Raw genomic sequence first — 23,538 nt, forward strand, 5'->3', positions numbered from 1 at the left:
TGATGTTTGTTCAAGTTGTTTCTGTGCTCCATCAATAAGACACTGGGATAGAATTTCACACGCAACTGATATTTATCAGATTATCCTGCAGTTCTTTACACCTGTTTTGTTTCTATCCATTTGTCACAGGTGAATTAACACATTTTTCTAATTTCTTGGAATTTGTTCTGTTTGGCACGTTTTGTATGATTTTGGTGTTTCCTTTTATAGACTTTCAGTCTGCTGATTTGAGGATCTCTTATGATTCCACCTTGCCCCAATGCCTTATTTTTGAATCCTTTGATCTGTCTGGCAGCTAGTACTGCATCTAGCAGTAATGAATTTGGATTAGGGCCCTCAGTTTCTTGTGGTGGGAACCTTTGTGTTGGTTCTGTGGAATATCTGGCAGGTTCCTTACTGTTTTCCTAATTGTTTAGAGCTAAGTGCCTATTTCTTTCTTGAAGAAGACACTTCATAGTTCATTGAAGTTATTTCTGAAGTTATCATAAAAATTTCATGTCTTGTTTCTTTCTAAGTCTTTCTCAATTTCAACTAATTGATCCTTTTCGTATTTCCTTTTGGTCTTTCTGGTTAATTTGGCTGTCTTTTCTCACTGTCGAGAATGTTCTGCAGTTGTCTTACTGCTGTTCCCATTGTTCTATGCATCCTGGTGAGACTGAACTGCATACTCATACCTCATTCCACCGAAGGTGCCTTTCCATTTCCCGCAGAGTAATTAGTGTTTGTGCTGTTTTGATCATTTTTCTTTCGAGCTGTTGAAAATTGTTTGACTATGATTTTTGTCTTCTTTTTGTGAACCTCTGAGGTTTTAAACAGTTTTATTCTTATGAGGTAATTGTTTATATCTGTGTTCGCACCCTTTCCGATTTTGAGGTTTACAGTCTCTCTGGGTTGTTTATATAGTTTATAATATTATACATAATGTTCTTTTTCAATTCTTATTCTGATAAAAATTAAAGTGAACACTGATGGTTGCAGCTCATTCACAACATTAGTAAATGAGGAGACAACTGAACTTCAAATGAAAATAATGTTGTCCTCATTGATGGCAATGAAACTTAAGCCTAAAAAATGTTTATATTGAGCTGGTAAGAATGATACTGTAAATTAACTGTGACAGACATAGAGTGCATATTCTGAACCAAAAAATAACGTCTTATTACAGAGAGATGTACAACACACAAGCCAGGATTCTGTTACAGAACCCACAGGGTCAGAATGTGAAATACCACATTTACAAAACAGAGTGCCTTGAGAGGAAATGTAAAATAAAAATATGGAACATAAAATAAGTATATATATATATATATATATATATATATATATATATATATATATATATAGATAGAGAGAGAGAGAGAGAGAGAGAGAGAGAGAGAGAGAGAGAGAGAGAGAGAGAGGGGGGGGGGGGGAGAATGTACCTAACAGAGAAACAAAGAAGTCAGGCTTTCAAGTTGATACTGTAAATTTTTTTAATGTTTTATCTAAATACATCATTCATAAATGCCAACTTCATTGCAATGTGGCTCAGCTCTATTTTCTGTTGGTAATGGAACTACTTCATAGACTCTTCTAACAAATACATTGTCACCCGTTTCATGCTCCTAATACAATGGACTGACATCTACATTGCTGCAGCTATTATAATAGCCATGTGATTTAGTTTTTATCTGAATCTTAAACAACTCTGCACTTTACACACAAGCACTCAAGCACTGCCAGAACAAAAGACATTGCACACAGAAAGGGGCAGAAATCTGACAACTGACGTAATAGCAAATGTAAGATCCTCTGGACTGTACTGCAGGATGCAACCACTTAGCCATCAAATCAATCGTTATCTGAATACTGCCTGATAAGTCTTTACTAATTCTTTTACATACACTTACAACTATTTTTTTTCCATCAAAGCACATGTTTTTGTCAGAACAGTTTAATCCTGCAACACGCTGCTTTGCAGATCGGGAAGCAAAATTTTAACTCTCATTCACTGGTGACCATTAAATTAAACACTGGAAGCTGCCTTTCAGAGGGGCAGTGTTACTTTACTAAGGTAACTGAAAATCTGCCACTAGAATACGCTACTGAGCTCATGATGCAACATTATTTTTATATATATTCGCAGAAGAAGCTGAGTAGCACCATGGTGTAGAGGTTATGATACTAAACTGTTGCATGGAGGGTCGTGAGTTCAAAACTCATCTGGACAGTACGATTTTAATTTCTATACTCGGTTCGAGTACAATCTAGAAGTATCCACAAATGTGAAGAATCGTTGTACTGGGATGTTCTGTAGCTGTATAAATACTGTATCTGTTCTGGCCGGAGGCAGTTCGCTCCGCGCTCTTGTATGTGCAAGTGCTGAATAAACTTTAGTTATGTGAAGGAACCATTCGTCATTCTTCTACTTACACCTTCTAATACATGAAATTATTCTGATGGAGATGCCAGGAATTGGAACTTGTGATAGCGCACATTATCGACGACACAGTGGCTCCCTTCAGGCCACGACAGAGCTGCCATTTACATGGCGAGAAACCCGAGTTCAAGGCATATTCAACAGATCACAATCTATTGGAGAGAGAGAAGAAGAAGAGGACGTTACGATGACAGCAACTGTGTGCCATCACGAGACATCCTTCTGGGTTCTCTGGTGATGATGGCCAAGATCCAAACAAGTGGCTGACGGTATATGAGCGTATAGCCAAATTTAACAAATGGGATGACACCATGTGTTTGGCTAACACATTTTTCTACTTGGAAGGCACTGCCAAGCAATGGTATGAGAAAAACAAGAAGTAATTTACAAGCTGGGAAGTATTAGAGGCCGAACTGAGCAAATATTTCGGCGACACACGACAGAAGTGCAAGGCTGAAGATAAATTAAAGTGCAGGGCACAGCGTCCAGGAAAAACTACAGCATCCTACATTCAAGACGTCTTGGAGCTATGTAAAATAGTGGATCCTAGAATGAAGGAGGAAGACAAGGTTGCAAACCTCATGAAGGGTGTTGCTGAGGACATGTATCAAGCCCTACTCCTCAAGGTGGTTTCGACAGCAGACTACTTCATAAAATGGTGCCAGAATATCGAGATAGTGCATCAAAAAAGAATTACACGCAAGAAGTTTGAACAGCTTCCAAACGTTGTATCGATGTCTGTGATGGAGGAAGCAACTGATTTCACAAGTGTTCTTCGTCAGATAGTGAGAGAGGAAGTTCAGAAGGCACTTGGATTGCACGGTGAGCAAAAAACCGAGACGCTTCAAGAGGTCACAAGGGAGGAAGTGGAACAGACACTGAACCCAATCTCGCATCCTTCATTTCCCTTTAAAACGGTGATAAAGTTGAGACCCAAATGAAGTTACATTCCTACAATGCTGCATGAGGAACCTGTAAGGGCACCAAGGAAAACTGATGTCTGGAGGACCCAGGATAACCAACCAGTGTGTTTCCACTGCGGACGAACAGGACATGTGGTGAGCTACTGTCAAGAAAGGCGGCGGATATTTGATGGGGCCCACGCCAGAAGACAGCAGACCAATCTTAGCCGACACCAACTCCGGGACGACAAAGATGAACAAGAAGATGTGGGTGCAGGGTCAACGTCTACCTTGGAGGTGAGGCTGCTGAAGAGAAAAATCCTCATGGATGGTTGACCAGCCCAAGCTCTTGCGGACTCTGGAGCATCAAATTCTGTCATTTCAGAGAATTACCGTCACCAGTTGCAGAAAACCGTATTCTTAGACAACAAAACATCTCTGCTGAAGGTGGCTAATGGGAAATACGTAAAACCTACAGGAAGATGTACCATTCGTGTGGGTATAAGTGGCCATACACAGCCCTTGGAATTCATCGTCTTACAAGAGTGCAGTCATGATGTCATTCTCAGATGGGACTTCTTGAAAGCTTCTCAGGAAATTATAGATTGTGGTCGCTCGAAGATTATGCTAGACAAGATGAGATACTGTGGACAGGAAGATGCGCATCTGAGTGTGTGGAGACTACGTGTGATGGATGAAGTGATCATTCCTGCAGTCAGCGCTAGAAAGATAACCGTCACGTATCACGCCATGCATCAACCCGTGGATCTTGTAGTGGAATGTAAAAGAAGCATACCACTGAAGAATAACTTGGTCATCCCAGCCTCTGTCGTCTCGTTTAAGAACGGATTCGGTGGATTGTGGATCATTAACTGTCGCTGAGAACTGCAGATCCTTCCAAGATGCATGTGCATAGCAAACGCTGAGCCGTTAATTCAACGGCTGAGCATCGTAGAAACTTACCATGCCAAGTCTGTGGGTGAAATTAGAGCTACCACTACGAGACAACATCTTCTAGCTTAACTATCACCAGATCTCACTAAGGAACAGCAGCAGCTACTTGCCATTCTTCAAGAGTTCTCTGAATGCTTCAATCCACAGGTGAAGAGCAAATTAGACAAATTGACGGTGAAGCACCAGATTAGCACTGGAGACCACCAACCAATAAGCCAGAGAGCATACCGTGTGTCAGCAACGGAATGTCGAATAATTCGCGATGAGGTAGAGAAAATGATGATGAATGACATCATTCAGCCTTTGCAGATCCCATGGTCGTCACTAGTGGTTCTCGACAGGAAGAAGGATGCCAGTTGGCGCTTTTGTGTTGATTACAAGATGATTAATAAGATAACTAAAAAGACGTTTACCCTCTTCCACAAATTGACGATACACTAGATTGTCTGAATGGGGCTAATTTTTTCTCAACCATGGACATGTACTGGGATACTGGCAAATCGAAGCAGAGGAGGCTGATCATGAGAAAACTGAGGGCCTGTATGAGTTTAAGGTAATGCCGTTTGTGTAATGCACCAGCAACTTTTGAACAGATGATAGATAATCTTATAAGGCACCTGAAGTGGACTATGTGTCTTTGTTATTTAGATGACATTATAGTGTTCTCAGAGACATTTGATGAACATATAAAAAGACTGAGGGCCGTTCTTAAGTGTCTCCAACAAAGCGGACTGAAACTTAATCCAAGAAAGTGTCTCTTTGGAGCAAAAGAAATCAAAATACTTGGACACCTTATGTCAAACAAAGGTGTGCGGATAGACCCAGAAAAGGTGAGATCTATAACGGAATTTCCTATTCCTAAAAGTATTAGAGATGTGAGAAGCTTCCTCGGATTGTGTTCTTATTACCATCATTTTATCAAAGACTTTTGTATCAAAGCCAGGCCACTCCAAGAGTTGCTAAAAGCCGATGCTAAATTTATCTGGGGTGGTGCTCAACAAGATTCTTTCAACGTGCTGTGAACAGCTCTGACGACTGACCCTGTACTTTGTCTGTCTGATGAGAGAGCACCTACAGAGCTACACACAGATGCCAGTGGGTATGGGATCGGTGCTGTTCTGGTGCAAATTTCAGATGGAAAAAGAAGGTTATGGCCTATGCTTCTAGGACACTTACAAAAGCCGAGAGAAACTACTCAACTACAGAAAGAGAATGTCTTGCTGTGATCTGGGCCATGTGCAAATTTTGACAGTATCTCTATGGAAGGCCATTCAAAGTTGTTACAGACCATCATCCACCTTGTTGGTTGACAGGTTTTAAGGATCCAACACGAAGACTCGCTAGGTGGACACTACGTCTTCAACATATGACATTACCATAGTGTACAAAAGTGGAAGAAAACACCAAGATGCTGACTGTCCCTCAAGAAACCCTGTGCAAGACCATGGAGACTTTGATGAAGATAGTGACTGTCTCGCTGCATTACAGGATCTCTCTGCTGAGCAGGAGGAGGACGCCAAGATATCTCAAATTATGCCTGCATTAAATCGGTCAGAGGATGCCAAAGGACAATTTAAGCCAGTTAATGGATTACTACTCAAGAAAAACTCTGATCCGTTTGGAAAGAGGTGGCTACTAGTGATTCCTAAACACATGCCCTTACATCTACATCAACATCCATACTCCACAAGCCACCCGAGAGAGTGTGGCGGAGGGTACCTTGAGTACCTCTATCGGTTCTCCCTCCTGTTCCAGTCTCGTATTGTTCGTGGAAAGGAGGATTGTCGGTATGCCTCTGTGTGGGCTCTGATCTCTCTGATTTCATCTTCATGGTCTCTTCGCGAGATATATGTATGAGGGAGCAATATACTGCTTGACTCCTAGGTGAAGGTATGTTCTCGAAACTTTAACAAAAGCCCGTGCCGAGCTACTGAGAGTCTCTCCTGCAGAGTCTTCGCTGGAGTTTATCTATCATCTCCATAACGCATTCGCGATTACTAAATGAACCTGTAACGAAGCGCGCTGCTCTTCATTGGATCTTCTCTCTCTCTTCTATCAACCCTATCTGGTACGGATCCCACACTGGTGAGCAATACTCAAGCAGTGGGCAAACAAGCGTACTGTAACCTACTTCCTTTGTTTTCGGATTGCATTTCCTTAGAATTCTTCCAATGAATCTCAGTCTGGCATCTGCTTTACTGATGATCAACTTTATATAATCGTTCCATTTTAAATCACTCCTAATGCCTACTCCCAGATAATTTATGGAATTAACTACTTCCAGTTGCTGACCTCCTATACTGTAGCTAAATGATAAGGGATCTTTCTTTCTATGTATTCGCAGCACATTACACTTGTCTACATTGAGATTCAACTGCCATTCCCTGCACCATGCGTGAATTCGTTGCAGATCATCCTGCATTTCAGTACAATTTTCCATTGCTACAACCTCTCGATATACCACAGCATCATTCGCAAAAAGCCTCAGTGAACTTCCGATGTTATCCACAATGTCATTTATGAATATTGTGAATAGCAATGGTCCTACAACACTCCCCTGCGGCACACCTGAAATTACTCTTACTTCGGAAGACTTCTCTCCATTCAGAATGACATGCTGCGTTCTGTTATCTAGGAACTCTTCAATCCAATCACACAATTGGTCAGATAGTCCATATGCTCTTACTTTGTTCATTAAATGACTGTGGGGAACTGTATCAAACGCCTTGCGGAAGTCAAGAAACACGGGATCCACCTGGGAACCCATGTCTATGGCCCTCTGAGTCTTGTTGACGAATAGCGCGAGCTGGGTTTCACACGATGGACTTTTTCGAAACCCATGCTGATTCCTACAGAGTAGATTTCTAGCCTCCAGAAAAGTCATTATACTCGAACATAATATTTGTTCCAAAATTCTACAACTGATCGACATTAGAGATATAGGTCTATAGTTCTGTTCGATGTCCCTTCTTAAAAACGGGGATGACCTGTGCCCTTTTGGAACGCTACAATCTTCTAGAGACCTACAGTACACCGCTGCAAGAAGTGGGGCAAGTTCCTTCGCGTACTCTGTGTAAAATCGAACTGGTATCCCATCAGGTCCAGCGGCCTTTCCTCTTTTGAGCGATTTTAATTGTTTTTCTATCCCTCTGTCATCTATTTCGATATCTGTCATCTGTGCGAGGATCTAGAGAAGGAACTACAGTGCAGTCTTCCTCTGTGAAACAGCTTTGGAAAAAGACATTTAGTATTTCGGCCTTTATTCTGTCATCCTCTGTTTCAGTACCATTTTGGTCACAGAGTGTCTGGACATTTTGTTCTGAATCACCTACCGCTTTGACATAAAACCAAAATTTCTTAGGATTTTCTGCAAAGTCACTACATAGAACTTTACTTTCAAATTCACTGAACGCCTCTCGCATAGCCCTCCTCACATTACATTTCGCTTCATGTAATTTTTGTTTGTCTGCAAGGCTTTGGCTATGTTTATGTCTGCTGTGAAGTTCCCGTTGCTTCCGCAGCAGTTTTCTAACTCGGTTGTTCTACCAGGGGGCTCCTTTCCATCTTTTACCATCTTGCTTGGCACATACTCATCTAACACATATTGTGCGATGGTTTTGAACTTTGTCCACTGATCCTAAACACTATCTGTACTTGAGATAAAACTTTTGTGTTGAGCTGTCAAGTACCCTCAAGTCTGCTCTTTGTCACTTTTGCTAAACAGAAAAATCCTCCTACCTTTTTTAATATTTCTATTTACAGCTGAAGTAATCGATGCAGTAACTGCTTTATGATCGCCGATTCCCTGTTCTGCCTTAACTGTTTCAAATTTTTCTGGTCTGTTAGTCACCAGCAGGTCTAATATGTTATCGACACGAGTCGGTTCTCTGTTTAACTGCTCAAGGTAGTTTTCAGATAATTCACTTACGAAAATTTCACTTGATTTTTTGTCCCTGCCACCCGTTATGAACGTTTGAGTCTCCTAGTCTATATCCGTCAAATTAAAATCTCCACCCAAAACTATAACATGGTGGGGAAATCTACTCGAAATATTTTCCAAATTTTCCTTCAGGTGCCACAACAGCTGCTGAGCCAGGGGGCCTATAGAGACATCCAATTACCATGTTTGAGCCTGCTTTAACCGTGACCTTCAGCCAAATTATTTCACATTTTGGACCTCCGTCATATTCCTTCGATACTCTTGCACTTTTTATCGCTATAAACACGCCTCCCCCTTCACTGTCCAACTTGTCTTTGTGGTATACATTCCAATCTGAGTTTAGAATTTCATTACTGTTTACATCTGGTTTCAGGTTCAGCCAACTTTCTGTCCCTAGTACTATGTGGGTATTGTGGCCGTTTATTAATGTGAGCAGTTCTGGGACCTTTCTATAGACGCTCCTGCAGTTTACTATTACCACATTAATATTGTTATTCCCTATTGTGTTTTGCCTACTACCACCTTGTCACATCTCAGGAGGCGTGTCGGGCCTAGGGAGGGAATTCTCTAACCTAAAAAACCCACATGTGCACTCCACACGTACTCTGCTACCCTTGTAGCCGCTTCCTGTGTGTAGTGCACGCCTGACCTATTCAGGGGGACCCTACATTTCGCCAACTGATAGCCGAGGTCAAGAAATTTGCACTCCAGACCTCTGCAGAATCGTCTGAGCCTCTGGTTTAAGCCTTCCACTCGGCTCCAAACCAGAGGACCGCGATCGATTCTGGGAACAATACTACAAATAGTTAGCTCAGATTTCACCCCGTGAGCGAGGCTTTCCACCTTCACCAACTCCATGAACCACCTGTATGAACTGAGGATGACCTCTGAATCCAGACGGCAGGAGTCATTGGTGCCGACATGATCACAACTTGCAGTCGGGAGCACCCAGTGCTCTCTATCGCCACCTGCAGGGTCTCCCCCACATATCAGATTAGACCCTCCAGCAAGCAGACAGAGTGAACAATGGCCTTCTTTCCCGACCTTTCCGCTATTTCCCTAAGAGGCTCCATCACCTGCCTAACACTGGAGTTCCCGATCAGTAATAAACGCCTCCCCCCATGTGCCTGCTCGGACCTTGCTTAAGGAGCAGCCACATGTCCACTCGCAGGCAGAGTGGGCAATGCCACACAGGCAGCCTCCACATTGACCCTCCGCCCCGTGCACCATGGACGCCGCTGAACCCGCCACTCCCCTTGGGGAGAGGGGCCCGCCACTCCCCTTGGGGAGAGGGTGGCCCAACCGCGCCTGGTACCCGCGAAGATGTCTCGACAGCACGGACCATGGGTGAAGCATGTAACACCTGGGGTGTACCATGTGACACACCAGGCTCCTCACTGCCCCTACACTCCAAGGCAGCAGCCTTAAGACGGCTGACCGCGGCCATCAACACGCTCAGCTGTTCGCGAACAGTGGCCAGCTCTTCCTGCATCCATACACAGCAGTCACGTATCCTATCCATCCTAAGAAATCAACAATTTACTGTAGAGAGTTAATCAACTTTTAACTAGACTGCTAATTCAGTAAAGTCGGCTGATAGCTGACTAAACTGTGGTTTCTAGCACTTCTTGTTGGAAACAATGAAAATAAACACCACCTGACTCTGGACTGTATTCAAAACAAACACAAAATCTATGGAACACTATTACTAGTACTCAAAAATTAAAGCTTCCTAAAAGCAAAAACACACGGAAAAAGAAGTCTCAAGTACGAAAAATACAGTTAATACTTAAATTAACGTAGCTCGCTGCACAGCAGATGTGAAGCGGACGGCAGTTACGACGACACTGACCCTTAGATGTTCTACAGCAATTCCATGACATACCCGAAGCCGGACATTTAGGATTTATTAAGACATACGATAGAATCTCCAAGAGATTTTGCTGGCCAGATTTACTTAGGAGTGTCCGTCACTATGTGTCACACTGTGGAGAGTGCCAGAGGAGAAAGCCAGTTCTTCAGAAACCACCAGGACCAGTCATACCGATTCCACCAGCCGAAACGCCTTTCCAGCGATTTGGGATTGACCACCTCGGATGATTTCCAACATCTGCTAGTGGCAATGGATGGATTATTGTTTGCACTGACTATCTGACACGCTACGACATTACAAAAGCCGTGAAAACAGCCGAAGCATCCGAGGTAGCCAAATTCATCATAGAAGACATTGTATGAAAACACAGTGCCCCAAGGTCATTAATTACGGATCAAGGTAAAGTTTTTCAATTGGATCTTGTGACAGAGATAAACCACCGGTGCAAAATTACTCATCACATGATGACTGCCTACCATCTGCAAACTAATGGTCTTACTGAACGCCTTAATAAGACCTTGGCCGACATACTATCAATGTTCGTCAATGTTGAGCAGAGCACCTGGGATGAGGTGCTACCTTTCGTGACGTTTGCCTTCAACACTGCCAAACAAGACACCACGCTATTTACACCATTTTTTTTTTTTTGGTGCATGGGCGTGAGGCGACTACGACGATGGACACTGTGTTTCCATTACATCCTGATGATGCGGACAATGACTACATCGGCCAGGTGTTAACCAGAGCTGAGGAATCTTGGCAGTTAGATCAAGAAAACGATCGCCGAAGGTACAACCTGAGCCACCGCCCTGTTGCCTACCAGCCTGGTGACCTCGTCTGGATCTTCACTGCTGTTTGGAAGGTTGGTCTCTCTGAGAAGCTCCTCAGGCGCTACTTTGGATCTTGCAAGGTTGTAAGACAGTTGTCTGATGTTACTAATGAAGATTTCAACCCTGACACAAGACGACGAAAGATCAGAGATATGGTCCACGTCCTTCGAATCAAACCCTACAAGGATCCTGCAACCCTGGGCAAATTCGAAGCTCCAGCGACAGGCAATAAGGGGAAAGGTGATGAAGAGTGTAGCAACAAAAGAATTTCTAAGAAGATCACGACCAGGGTGAGAATCAGTCATCGAGAGTCGGAGTATGCAGGACCAATGACTCGATCCTGGACTAGGAGGACGTAACACCGAGACGCTGTTCTTTTAAGAGGGAGCAATGTCACAGAAGAAGCTGATTAGCACTGTGGTGTAGAGGTTATGATACTAAACTGTTGCATGGAGGGTCGCGAGTTCAAAACGCACCTGGACTGTCCAATTTTAATTTCTATATTCAGTTCGAGTACATTCTACAAGTATCCACAAATGTGAAGAATCTTTGTAGTGGAATGTTCTGTAGCTGTATAAATACTGTATCTGTTCTGGCCGAAGGCAGTTCGCTCCATGCTCTTGTATGTGCAAGTGCTGAATAAACCTTCGTTAAGTAAAGTTAGCATTAGTCATTCATCTACTTACACCTCCTTTGGTGAAGCACAACAGTGCATAGTAATATTCCTACTCACACTCGAGCAATGAATTAGTGTTTCCTTCGTTCTGCTTTCTCTTTGTTTCTCGTGCTAGTTAGAGTACTGTAATGGAGTCATTCGTTTATTCTGAAAATGGATAACAAAATGATGACTAATGAAGAATTTGTGGCCTCAAAATGTCAAAATGAAGGTAGGTTGGATTTTGACGATTCAGATGAAGAGCCTGCTGTAATTAACTGATCTGCAATCTGCAAATAGTGACAGCGAGCCTGAAGCTACTATATGTAGGGGCTACACAGAATTCATATAATTTTTTTAGAGGAGGATGATGATGAAATTGTTGCTGATATATCAGTACTACAAGCTTCTGAAAGACACAAAGATACAGAAAAATCGACAATAAAAAGAACTTTATTTGTAAATGACCTCTTTAGATTCAAAGGAAATATCACACTGCTACAGTTGTCTACTCTGTATAAGTCTTTTAGATACTTTTTTACTGGTTAATTCAGTGCAAAAATTTTAGATACACTAATCTTTACAGAACACAGGAAATCCTAATAAAACATTTATTTATTATGAAATTACAATGAAATCTAGACCTTTAGATGCTTACGGGCATTGATATATATCAATGGGGACAGTTGAAAATGTGTGCCCCAACCGGGACTCGAACCCGGGATCTCCTGCTTACACGGCAAATGCTCTATCCGTCTGAGCCATCGAGGACAGAGGATAGTGCGACTGCAGGGACCTATCTCTGGCACGCTCCCCAATGGAACCAATACCATCTTCATATAGATAAGGCTTACCGGCCAATAATCTTCAATGCGGATGCACTCACGTTGCCCGAACTCTTACAGGAATTGGTAGAGTGACTGCTCCGAGTAATGAGTATAGTGGGCAGGGGCACTACAAATGTAGTGTGTGGACAGTAAGTTGGGAGTGTGGATCTTACGGGGAGCATGCCAGAGGTAAGTCCCTGCAGGTGCACTATCCTGTATGTCCTCGGTGGCTCAGACGGATAGAGCATCTGCCATGTAAGCAGGAGATCCTGGGTTCGAGTCCTGGTCGGGGCACACATTTTCAACTGTCCCCATTCATATTTATCAATGCCTGTAAGCAGCTAAAGGTCTGGATTTCATTGCAATTTCATTGTTCGAGAGCTGCAAGATCACCAATGGTATCTGTTCTTTTGGGCATGTCCGAAAGAACAGATACCATCTTCATATACTTACTTATTATGTTCATGACATTCATAAATTTTTGAACACATGTGTTATTGGCTCTTAGGCTGCTCTTACTGCTGTTCGTGATCTCTGGTATGTTGTTATTGGTGTTGAGTTAGTAAAACAATGTCTCAGAGATACTTGGAGTGATGGCCACTTAGCATTTCAATGACAAAACGGAGTGGCCACAGCCTCAGAGTCTAAATCATGACTAATTTGTACAAAATTAGGCCTATAACTGACAACATGAATAAAAAATGTCAACTGCTATGAGCAAGCATTTGTCTACTGATGAACAAATTCGTGCAACCAAAGCAAGGCACCATCTGACAATATGAGTGAAACCACATAAATGGGGGTATAATCTTTGTGTTTTGTTTGGAGAAGTGGGGTTTGCACACAAAACTGAAACCTACAGTGGGCAAGAAAATAATCCAAAATTCGGATGAGAAAGTTAACCATAAAGTGAAGCATCTGAAAACATTTAAATTCACCTTGTAAGTGAAATTTCAAGGAGTCCGAACTACAGGATCTATTTAGACAGATATTTTACCTCGACAGATCTAGTAGTAGACCTATTAAAGCTAGGGATTCAGTGCTTAGGAAAGCTCCAAAGTAACAATACCAAACTGTAAATTCCAGAATGAAAAGGAGCTGAAGGAAAAAAGTTCACGGGTATTTTGAGAAATACATTACCACCACTGGCAAAGTGGACATTTCCTCTATTTTTTTTGTAAAGACAACAATATTGCCTTTTCAGGGTGTATACGCGGACAAGGAAAAAATGCCCGGATTTTTTTGCGGATGTCCCGACTAATAGTACACTTTCTCCCGGGTGAAAAAACACTTTTTCCGTGTTAAGTGACAGTATATTTTATCTCGGAACTGTAAAACTTATTAATCCTTTGACTGGTTATGGTTTTATACATGGGCGTAGAATTTCCCGGCACTTTAGAAAGTGAAACTCAGGGGGGAAAAAAAAAAACAAATTTTGGAAAGATCTTTGATGTGAAGAAACATGTACTCTGCATATTTTCGTATTAGGAAAGTATAAATTCTAATTCCATCAAAAACTGCATGTTACTTTCCCACGCTTTGAAATCTAGATTGCGATGCGCTTTTTTAAGCCATTCATAGCTCATGTCACGTGATCTCGCCAGCCGATGACAGCGGATATTCAGAGCATAGGACACGTGATGTAGTCAGCCAATTAGCAACATCACTGTTAAGTAGCACAGACACACAAACAAGAAAAGTTAATGGTTTGAATTGCTATACATAGTGTTACTACAAGAAAAGAAAAGCTTTCACATATGATGTTGGTCTCCAACGTTAATAAGCTGCAAGAGAAGCTAAGCTTCCACATATAATGTTAATCGTTTTGTGCCTGTCATACTTTAAGATATATCACACATACGTGCCAGTAAAATTTTTAATAACGAGATAAATGTGATCTGCTGGGCTCGAAATTCTTCTAAATAACTCGTTAAAGAGTTGATTTTTAAATGAGAGTCAAACGCTGTGTGATTTAAGAAATTCATTGTACATTCTCGCACAGAGTTCAACTTGCGTAAAACGAAATTTACTTTGAAAGTAACTCTTTTCAAATCACCATTCGCAATATTTTCCTGCAATCTGTTAGAAATAGATTCATTTCAGCAGTTGCCAGAGAGCGCAAGATGACAAGCGCCATCGCGCTTGCACAGCTACGATGACAGAGTACGCCCATATGTTCGTAATTGTAAAACATTAAAAGATGTTACATTATGTCATAAAAGAAACAAGACATCAGAGGATACCCCAAAAGCATCGGAATGTACTTAAAGTTCATATTCATATGTCCAGATTCCCAATGAAGTAGTGTTCGACTTGATAGTATAAGCTTTTCAGTGTGGTTTTCGGGATGTACATTTTCTTGGAGTACCAGTACTGTATTATCTCATGTTTGGTTCTTTATTATGGCATAACGCAACACGTGCTAGATGCCAATAGTGTGGAATTTAACACTTCGTTTCAAATACACTGACTGCCTCAGCAGGAAAGATTAATAAAAGCCAAATTTCTTTAGCATACCGACAAAAACAACTTCGTTGGTCTGCAAGGGGATTAATGCTTGACTGTCAGAAATGTGGAAATAAAATAAAATCTGAAACTACTAACAAATTTTGCCTTCGGTAATTATGTGAATGTACTTTCATTCACTTGATAGCTTCTGGCCACAGAAATCCGTTTTGTTTTCATTTGACGTGAGAGCATTAAACATAGAGGGAGCAGCAAGATCATGGGTCACGTGGAGACTACTCACTTCCCCCCTGTAACTCAGACTGCTCTGCGCATCAGCCCCAAATCTATCATATTTCTGAACCGGGACAATACTTGATAGCGCTCCCCCACCCGACCCCCTTCAGCAATTGAGATGGGAGGTAAAAACTTATTAAAAAATGGAATTTTCAAAAATTTGTTCATTTTGTAGTGCACATATTTCTGAAGAATCTGATACATAAAACAAATGTGTTCGAGGAAATGTAAGGCATTTGATCTTAAGTGTGCCAACATGCCTCGACACAGCCTCCTTCTATTGCACGTCACTGTATTTTGCTCTGTGGAATTGAAACATGTATATTTTGTAATGGATGCCAACAAACTATATTCAGGATAGTGGAAATTAAAATGGCCTGTGATGCCTATCCTGCTTCCAGTTGGCCTGTTTGACATCCTGCTTCTCTTTTTTATTTATTTATTTATTTTTAAGAAGCTCGCAATTAATATTGGATGGGAATATTTGTAAATGGGAGAACACGAACTCTTCAGAAAATCTGCACTCTTTATTGCCTACTAGCTAATAACTTCCTGTTTTGTGTGACATAAAATTAAATGTAGGATACATAAAAGCAGTGAAGACAAGAGACAAGCGAGACAGTACACATTTCTTCAATCCTCAGTTCCTAGCATTTTTTTCTCTCTAATCTTGCTAAGCTTTACAAGGCGTTCTTTCCTTTCTGCGAAAGAATCTGTTACCTGATCAAAGGTTGTCAAGCATTTTCTACATGAAAAATCGAAATGTCGTTGTCTAATACTGAAAAAGCTGTTAATAGAAATAGCACCCAAGACTGGTGTGGTTTCTCGATCTGATTACGTCTATTTTGTCACTGTCTGCTTGATAAAACAAAATAGGCCTTTGTAATACTGCAGCAATTTTAACACACACCAAATAAACGAGACTGTTTTGACACAAATAGTCATTTTTATAACACGACAGAATATAATTCATGAAGTACTAATATCAAAGGCCTGTTAGGCCTACAACAAGCAGAAAGCTTTATGTTAGGAAATAGTTTCATATTTCATTCATACACTCCAATTTCTCAAGCACGAGATAGAAAAGTAGTAGTACGAAATTTTTATATAAATTTGGAATCATGATATTTTTCCATAATTTGTGTGATGTCTCCATTTCTTCTCCTTCCTTGTTCTAACAAACAATCTTATCACTAATTCTGTAACTATTCCTGCCATTGTCAAAACTTATTCGCCGGTTAACTTCACTAACCCTGCCAGAATCATCGATTTAGTTATCCCGCGAATTTTCTCCAGTTAGGCGTTGTTAAACGTTCATAGAACACATTTCCGAGCTGCTTCCAGAACAGAACTAACGTGGCTGCTAGCCTGGGACTGTACAACTGGCCCTTACCAGTGTAGCGACCTGGCCAAAAATTTTCTGTCAAAATTTCATTTTCTTGGATACACCGAGAAGGTGATTAGTAATCTTTCTTACCTGTTATTCTCGTTAGTCGTTCATTTCCACTCTGGTAGTCTGAATCTATGGATTTCGCTAGTAATAATAACAACGCTGATCATTCGCAAACCCAATCAACCACATAATCAGACGGCGATTGGCATTCATCCACCCAGCTTTAGTCCGCTCAGCTCGCATAGCCCCGTCCCCTTTTGTCTGCAGGAAAGTTTATTTCTAGGTACGAAGAGAATTCCCCCGACAGACATCACATACACTAACCACGCATTCAAAAATCAACTTATGATTCATTCATAAAAGAAGTCAGAAGGTCTTCAGAAATGTTAAAAAACCAACATGTATGCGTTCAAATTCATATGAATAATCGATAGACCAACTTGTGCTGGATATTAAGACCTTTGTGAAACAAGGGTTTACTCCTTGTGAATACGTCGCCGCCGACCCCCCCCCCCCCCCTCGAAATTGCCGACGGTTCAGATACCATGGTTTGCACCCCCCCTTTCCCCCCCCCCCCCCCCCCCCACCACCACCACCACCTACCCCTTCCTAGATTCTACGCATGCGTCAGGCTGGCAGCTTGGGCACCCCAGTAAAATTTTTCCTGATACCATCTAGGTGCTTACTGCGACTGCTTACACAGCCAACAGCCACATTTCTGTAGCCAGAAGCATATGCACATGAGCCTGCTCCTGCTCCTAACTACTATAACCACTCTAATGTAAACGGTTGTGACGTCACGTTCATCTGAGGCATTTTTTGTCAGGAAGCATTGCATAGTCTTCCTAAAGCCTTTGACACATTTTGCTGCTGGCAGGCGCTTGTATGAGTACTGTGTTTGTTGTTGTATATGGCGCATTTCCTTTACAATTTAAGATTTATTTTCGTTTTTTTTCCTCTCGTTCATCTTTTATTGCTGCAGTATTATTCTGCAGTAGCGGGATATAGTAATATCCTTTGTTAAAGTATCGATTCTTACCGGTCAGAATTACAAAAGTTTAACAGAAATGAAAAATTCCCGGAATTCTAAAAAATTCCTGGATTTTTCCCAGTTTTCTCCCAGATGAAAAAATTCCCGGGTTTTTCCCAGATCTCCCGGGTCGTATACACCCTGCTTTTCTATCTACTTTTGTGTGCAAGCTGCCAAAATCTGAAATGACTCACATGGGAAACAGATTATATCCAAATTGTGGTATTTAATTTTGGTTTACCACCTAATTAGTAGAACTCTAATAAATCTGTTGATTCTCTACAGAAGGGAAATTCACTGAGAAGAGAACAGCAGACACACCAATGAACCAGAAGTTTAGGACTGGATTGGCTTTAACTCTGAGTCAGATTGGTCCTGGGGTAAAAAAAAGCCACCACCTAGCCTAGATCCAATACAGATCTATAAGCTTATATATGAGGGATCATCGTTACCTCCACAGGATATAAGATTCCATTAATCCAGGGAAGGCCAAGATTTTGGCTCACAGGCCATGCCCAGGCCCTAGTACGAAAGTGGTCAGCCTCGCTTCACGTTTCTCCCACTGCCACACCACACTGACTGAGCGTGAGGAGGAGGAAGAAGGGAAAGAGAATGCATCACATTTAGATGGTGGTGCAGTAGCACTGCATGCGACATTCGTATTTCAAACTTCTCAACATACATACATAAAAAGAGTTTTCAGTATTTATTAATTATTTTTATTGCATTGAAGATATAATTTTTATCTGGTACAAACCACTGGAATACACAAAGACAGTTTCACAGAGTTCTGCACTAAAGCCGATATGTAATTTGACTGACTTAGTTAGTTGGTTTCATAATCGAAAAAAGGTCTTTTCACCCAAATATGTCAATCAAAATATTCTAGCACTTTTGCAACCTCATTATGGCAATTTGGAAAAAAATCTGAGGAAAGCAATGTAAACATACTGGACAGTTTTAACATAAAAAGGTTTCCCAGTGAAACTGGAATTAACCTCACAGGTCAATCAGTTACATCTTCACACGCACAGGGTGCTTTCAACTGAAATGGCAAACGGTCTCGAAAATGGATGTAAGACAGAGTCCTCAAAATCTTTATACAACTATCCTTTTAATTCTTGCAAGTCCACAATGAATTCTTCAAACCCTGCACTTTCTTTAATATCAGTGAGCTCAGACAACTGGACTGTCTTTGTGAGAATGTTGCCCTTCTACAATGCAATTTTCTTTTTAAATGCATCCCCGTCAAATCAGAAATGTTATCTTGCAATGTTTTACTGAGGGCAGCATGCGGTCAAGTCCACTTGAAATATTAAGTCTGCAGTCCATTCCAGATGTTCTAATTTTCATTCCTGCACTCTTTATTCTTCACAGTTTCAATAATAGTGAGTTTTAAATCGAAAACTCATTCCAAGCATGCCCTTTGACTTGGCCAAAGTACTTTGTAGTAATATATGAAGTTTCCATACTCTGTTCATTTTCAATGAAAACTGTTGCAACTGCCAATGGAATAATGGGCGTGACTTCAGGAATTTTACTATTCATACTACCAATTTCTTCAAAGGTTGCATACCTGTAAATTTAGCACAAATTGCTTCTTGTTGTACAGAATAATGAACCCCATCTGACGATCACTGTAATTTTTTGCTCTTTCATTTTGATCTAAATGTTTAGACTCTCTCTGCGTGGTACTGTAATGTCATTTAGTAGCAAAGAAGCAGTACCTGTCACTTATGTAAATTGAGAATTCTCATCTCTTTCTTCTGTCATTACCATTCATTTTAAAGGACCGATGATAGAATGCTTGACTGCCTCTTTCTGCGCAAAAAGCCACTGGACCTGTAATGTCCTTCATACCATAAATAAACAGCAAAGGTTAAACAGTGCCGACACCACAATTTTGCTGAACTCAGAGTTGTGCCAACTGAAAAATGCTAAATGAAATGTTGCACTGTTCCAGGTACTTCCAAGAAGGACTGAGCAAACTCAAGTGACGGGCCAATCCTTGGCATGCCCTGGGCCCATACACAGTGGATGCGTGAAGTTTGGCACAACGTGGCCGGCCCTGCTTTAATCGCTGGCCAGTGTGGAATGAGAAGAGAATAAAGTGCAAACACCCTAACTGCAAGGGCTGCACCATTGTTGTGTGTCAAAGGTGCAAAACAAACTTTTCTTTAAATAGAGAAATTGCTTTATTGCATGCCGTAATATCTACAGACACGTCATCCATCCACTTTCAATAATACCATCAATTCTATCATAACTTTTGTTAATTTGGTGTTTGAACTATGTTTTTCTACTTAACTAATGTTTATTAATTATGTAAACTTCACACACTTCTGCATAAATGCAAAATGTAAAAAATGTTTTTTGCCCTAATTAAGAATGTATTCATTTTTCAACATTTTTCCTGACACCCTTGAACAATTAGAAAAGTAAAGTGTTTAAAAGTTGCAGAATGCCCAAGTGGAAATTCTAAACTCAGATTGGAATATATACCGCAGAGACAGGCTAGACAGTGAAGGGGAAAGCGTGTTTATAGCAATTAGAAGTGCAAGAGTATCGAAGGAAATTGACAGAGATCCAAAATGTGAAATAATTTGGGTGAAGGTCACGGTTAAAGCAGGCTCAGACATGGTAATTGGATGTTTCTATAGGCCCCCTGGCTCAGCACCTGAAGGATAATTTGGAAAATATTTCGAGTAGATTTCCCCACCATGTTACAGTTTGGGGTGGAGATTTTAATTTGATGGATATAGACTGGGAGACTCAAACGTTTATAACAGGTGGCAGGGACAAAGAACCCAGTGAAATTTTTTTTAGTGCATTATCTGGAAACTACCTTGAGCAGTTAAACAGAGAACCGACTCGTGTCAATAACATATTAGACCTTCTGGTGACTAACAGACCAGAACAATTTGAAATGGTTAAGGCAGAAAAGGGAATCGGCGATCATAAAGCAGTTACTGCATCGATTATTTCAGCCGTAAATAGAAATATTAAAAAAGGTAGGAGGATTTTTCTATTTAGCAAAAGTGACAAAGAGCAGACTTGAGGGTACTTGACAGCTCAACACAAAAGTTTTATCTCAAGTACAGATAGTGTTTAGGATCAGTGGACAAAGTTCAAAACCATCGCACAATATGTGTTAGATGAGTATGTGCCAAGCAAGATGGTAAAAGATGGAAAAGAGCCCCCTGGTAGAACAACCGAGTTAGAAAACTGCTGCGGAAGCAACGGGAACTTCACAGCAGACATAAACGTAGCCAAAGCCTTGCAGACAAACAAAAATTACATGAAGCGAAATGTAATGTGAGGAGGGCTATGCGAGAGGCGTTCAGTGAATTTGAAAGTAAAGTTCTATGTAGTGACTTGGCAGAAAATCCTAAGAAATTTTGGTTTTATGTCAAAGCGGTAGGTGGTTCAGAACAAAATGTCCAGACACTCTGTGACCAAAATGGTACTGAAACAGAGGATGACAGAATAAAGGCCGAAATACTAAATGTCTTTTTCCAAAGCTGTTTCACAGAGGAAGACTGCACTGTAGTTCCTTCTCTAGATCCTCGCACAGATGACAGATATCGAAATAGATGACAGAGGGATAGAAAAACAATTAAAATCGCTCAAAAGAGGAAAGGCCGCTGGACCTGATGGGATACCAGTTCGATTTTACACAGAGTATGCGAAGGAACTTGCCCCCCTTCTTGCACCGGTGTACTGTAGGTCTCCAGAAGATTGTAGCATCCCAAAGGGCACAGGTCATCCCCGTTTTCAAGAGGGGACGTCGAACAGATGTGCAGAACTATAGACATATATCTCTAACGTCGATCAGTTGTAGAATTTTGAAACACATATTATGTTCGAGTATAATGACTTTTCTGGAGGCTAGAAATCTACTCTGTAGGAATCAGCATGGGTTCCGAAGAAGACGATCGTGTGAAACCCAGCTTGCGCTATTCGTCCACGAGACTCAGAGTGCCATAGACACGGGTTCCCAGATAGATGCCGTGTTTCTTGACTTCCGCAAGGCGTTTGATACAGTTCCCCACAGTCGTTTAATGAACAAAGTAAGAGCATATGGACTATCTGACCAATTGTGTGATTGGATTGAAGAGTTCCTAGATAACAGAACGCAGCATGTCATTCTGAATGGAGAGAAGTCTTCCGAAGTAATAGTGATTTCAGGTGTGCCGCAGGGGAGTGTCGTAGGACCGTTGCTATTCACAATATACATAAATGACCTTGTGGATGACATCGGAAGTTCACTGAGGCTTTTTGCGGATGATGCTGTGGTATATCGAGAGGTTATAACAATTGAAAATTGCACTGAAATGCAGGAGGATCTGCAGCAAATTGACGCATGGTGCAGGGAATGGCAATTGAATCTCAATGTAGACAAGTGTAATGTGCTGCGAATACACAGAAAGAAAGATCCCTTATCATTTAGCTACAATATAGCAGGTCAACAACTGGAAACAGTTAATTCCATAAATTATCTGGGAGTACGCATTAGGAGTGATTTAAAATGGAATGATCATTTAAAGTTGATCATCGGCAAAGCAGATGCCAGACAGATTCATTGGAAGAATCCTAAGGAAATGCAATCCGAAAACAAAGGAAGTAGGTTACAGTACGCTTGTTCGCCCACTGCTTGAGTACTGCTCACCAGTGTGGGATCCGTACCAGATAGGGTTGATAGAAGAGAGAGTGAAGATCCAATGAAGAGCAGCGCGCTTCGTTACAGGATCATTTAGTAATCGCGAATGCGTTATGGAGATGATAGATAAACTCCAGCGAAGACTCTGCAGGAGAGACTCTCAGTAGCTCGGTACGGGCTTTTGTTAAAGTTTCGAGAACATACCTTCACCGAGGAGTCAAGCAGTATATTGCTCCCTCCTACGTATATCTCGTGAAGAGACCATGAGGATAAAATCAGAGAGATTAGAGCCCACACAGAGGCATACCGACAATCCTCCTTTCCACAAACAATACGAGACTGGAATAGAAGGGAGAAACGATTGAGGTACTCAAGGTACCCTCCGCCAAACACCGTCAGGTGGCTTGCAGAGTATGGATGTAGATGTAGATGATAACAGCTGCCTGATGACAGAAATAATACTCAGCTATGAAATGGAAAGCTGAAATGTCAGAAATGTCAGGAAGGGGGGTTAATTGGGACTGGATGATGGTTAACTTGCAGTGATGGGCCTGCCTAAGTGGTGCTACACACTGCCACTGGAAACCTGTTCCTGCATTGTTTCACAATACGTTTGCAACTTCTGTTTATTGTTACAGTCTCTGACAACAATGGTGGCGAACATTTTTTCAAAGAGCGTTTGCATCATCTGCTACGGTATGTTTAGCAATAAGGGCAATATATTGATCTGGTGCATTTCAGAGCACTGGGTATTTATTTCACATTTTGAAGCCAGTTTTATTTCCAATGTACCTGACGTTTTTGAACCAATGGTGTAAGTCCTGAAGGTAATGTAAGTAAATGATTATTTCAGTATACACTCTGTCCAATGTTTATTATGAGATCATCCTGCAACAATTTTGCCATTCTCCATTTGGTTTTGCCATAGCTCTAATTTCTTTATTAATGCCTTCACCTTTTCATTCTAAGATAGTACAGTTGCCCAATTACCTTGAAGTGAAGCGTTAAGAATATTTAGTTTCTCAAAAATATCAGCGAGGTAAAACATTTTAAATAGAAAATATCTGTTGTTGCAAGTCTGTCAAAGAGTGACTTCTCTCCTTTAAAAACAGAACACCTCATTCCTCAGTTCAAACATTGGTTGGTTGATTGGAGTTGAAGGGACCAAACAGCAAGGTCATCACGCCCTTGTTTCAAAGGTGGTCCATTTCGACGGATTTATACATCAGAAGAGTCATAACGATAAAAGGCTAAAAAACATTATAGCGCGGTCGTGTTGTCAATGGTGAAAACAAGGTGGGAAGTCAGCAAGT

The 23,538-nt window shown here is 41.2% G+C and overlaps 1 protein-coding gene and 1 non-coding gene across 4 annotated transcripts in view; both read right to left on the reverse strand.

Annotated features, from left to right (window-relative positions):
* Positions 1 to 23,538, reverse strand: part of LOC124721145 — a 252,961-nt gene that overhangs the window by 122,379 nt on the left and 107,044 nt on the right. The gene's annotated exons all lie outside the window — the stretch shown is intronic.
* Positions 12,271 to 12,344, reverse strand: Trnat-ugu. Its single transcript has one exon. It is a non-coding gene; the product is annotated as a tRNA-Thr (tRNA).

The sequence above is a fragment of the Schistocerca piceifrons genome, chromosome X (assembly GCF_021461385.2).
Source record: "Schistocerca piceifrons isolate TAMUIC-IGC-003096 chromosome X, iqSchPice1.1, whole genome shotgun sequence".
Lineage (NCBI taxonomy): Eukaryota > Metazoa > Arthropoda > Insecta > Orthoptera > Acrididae > Schistocerca > Schistocerca piceifrons.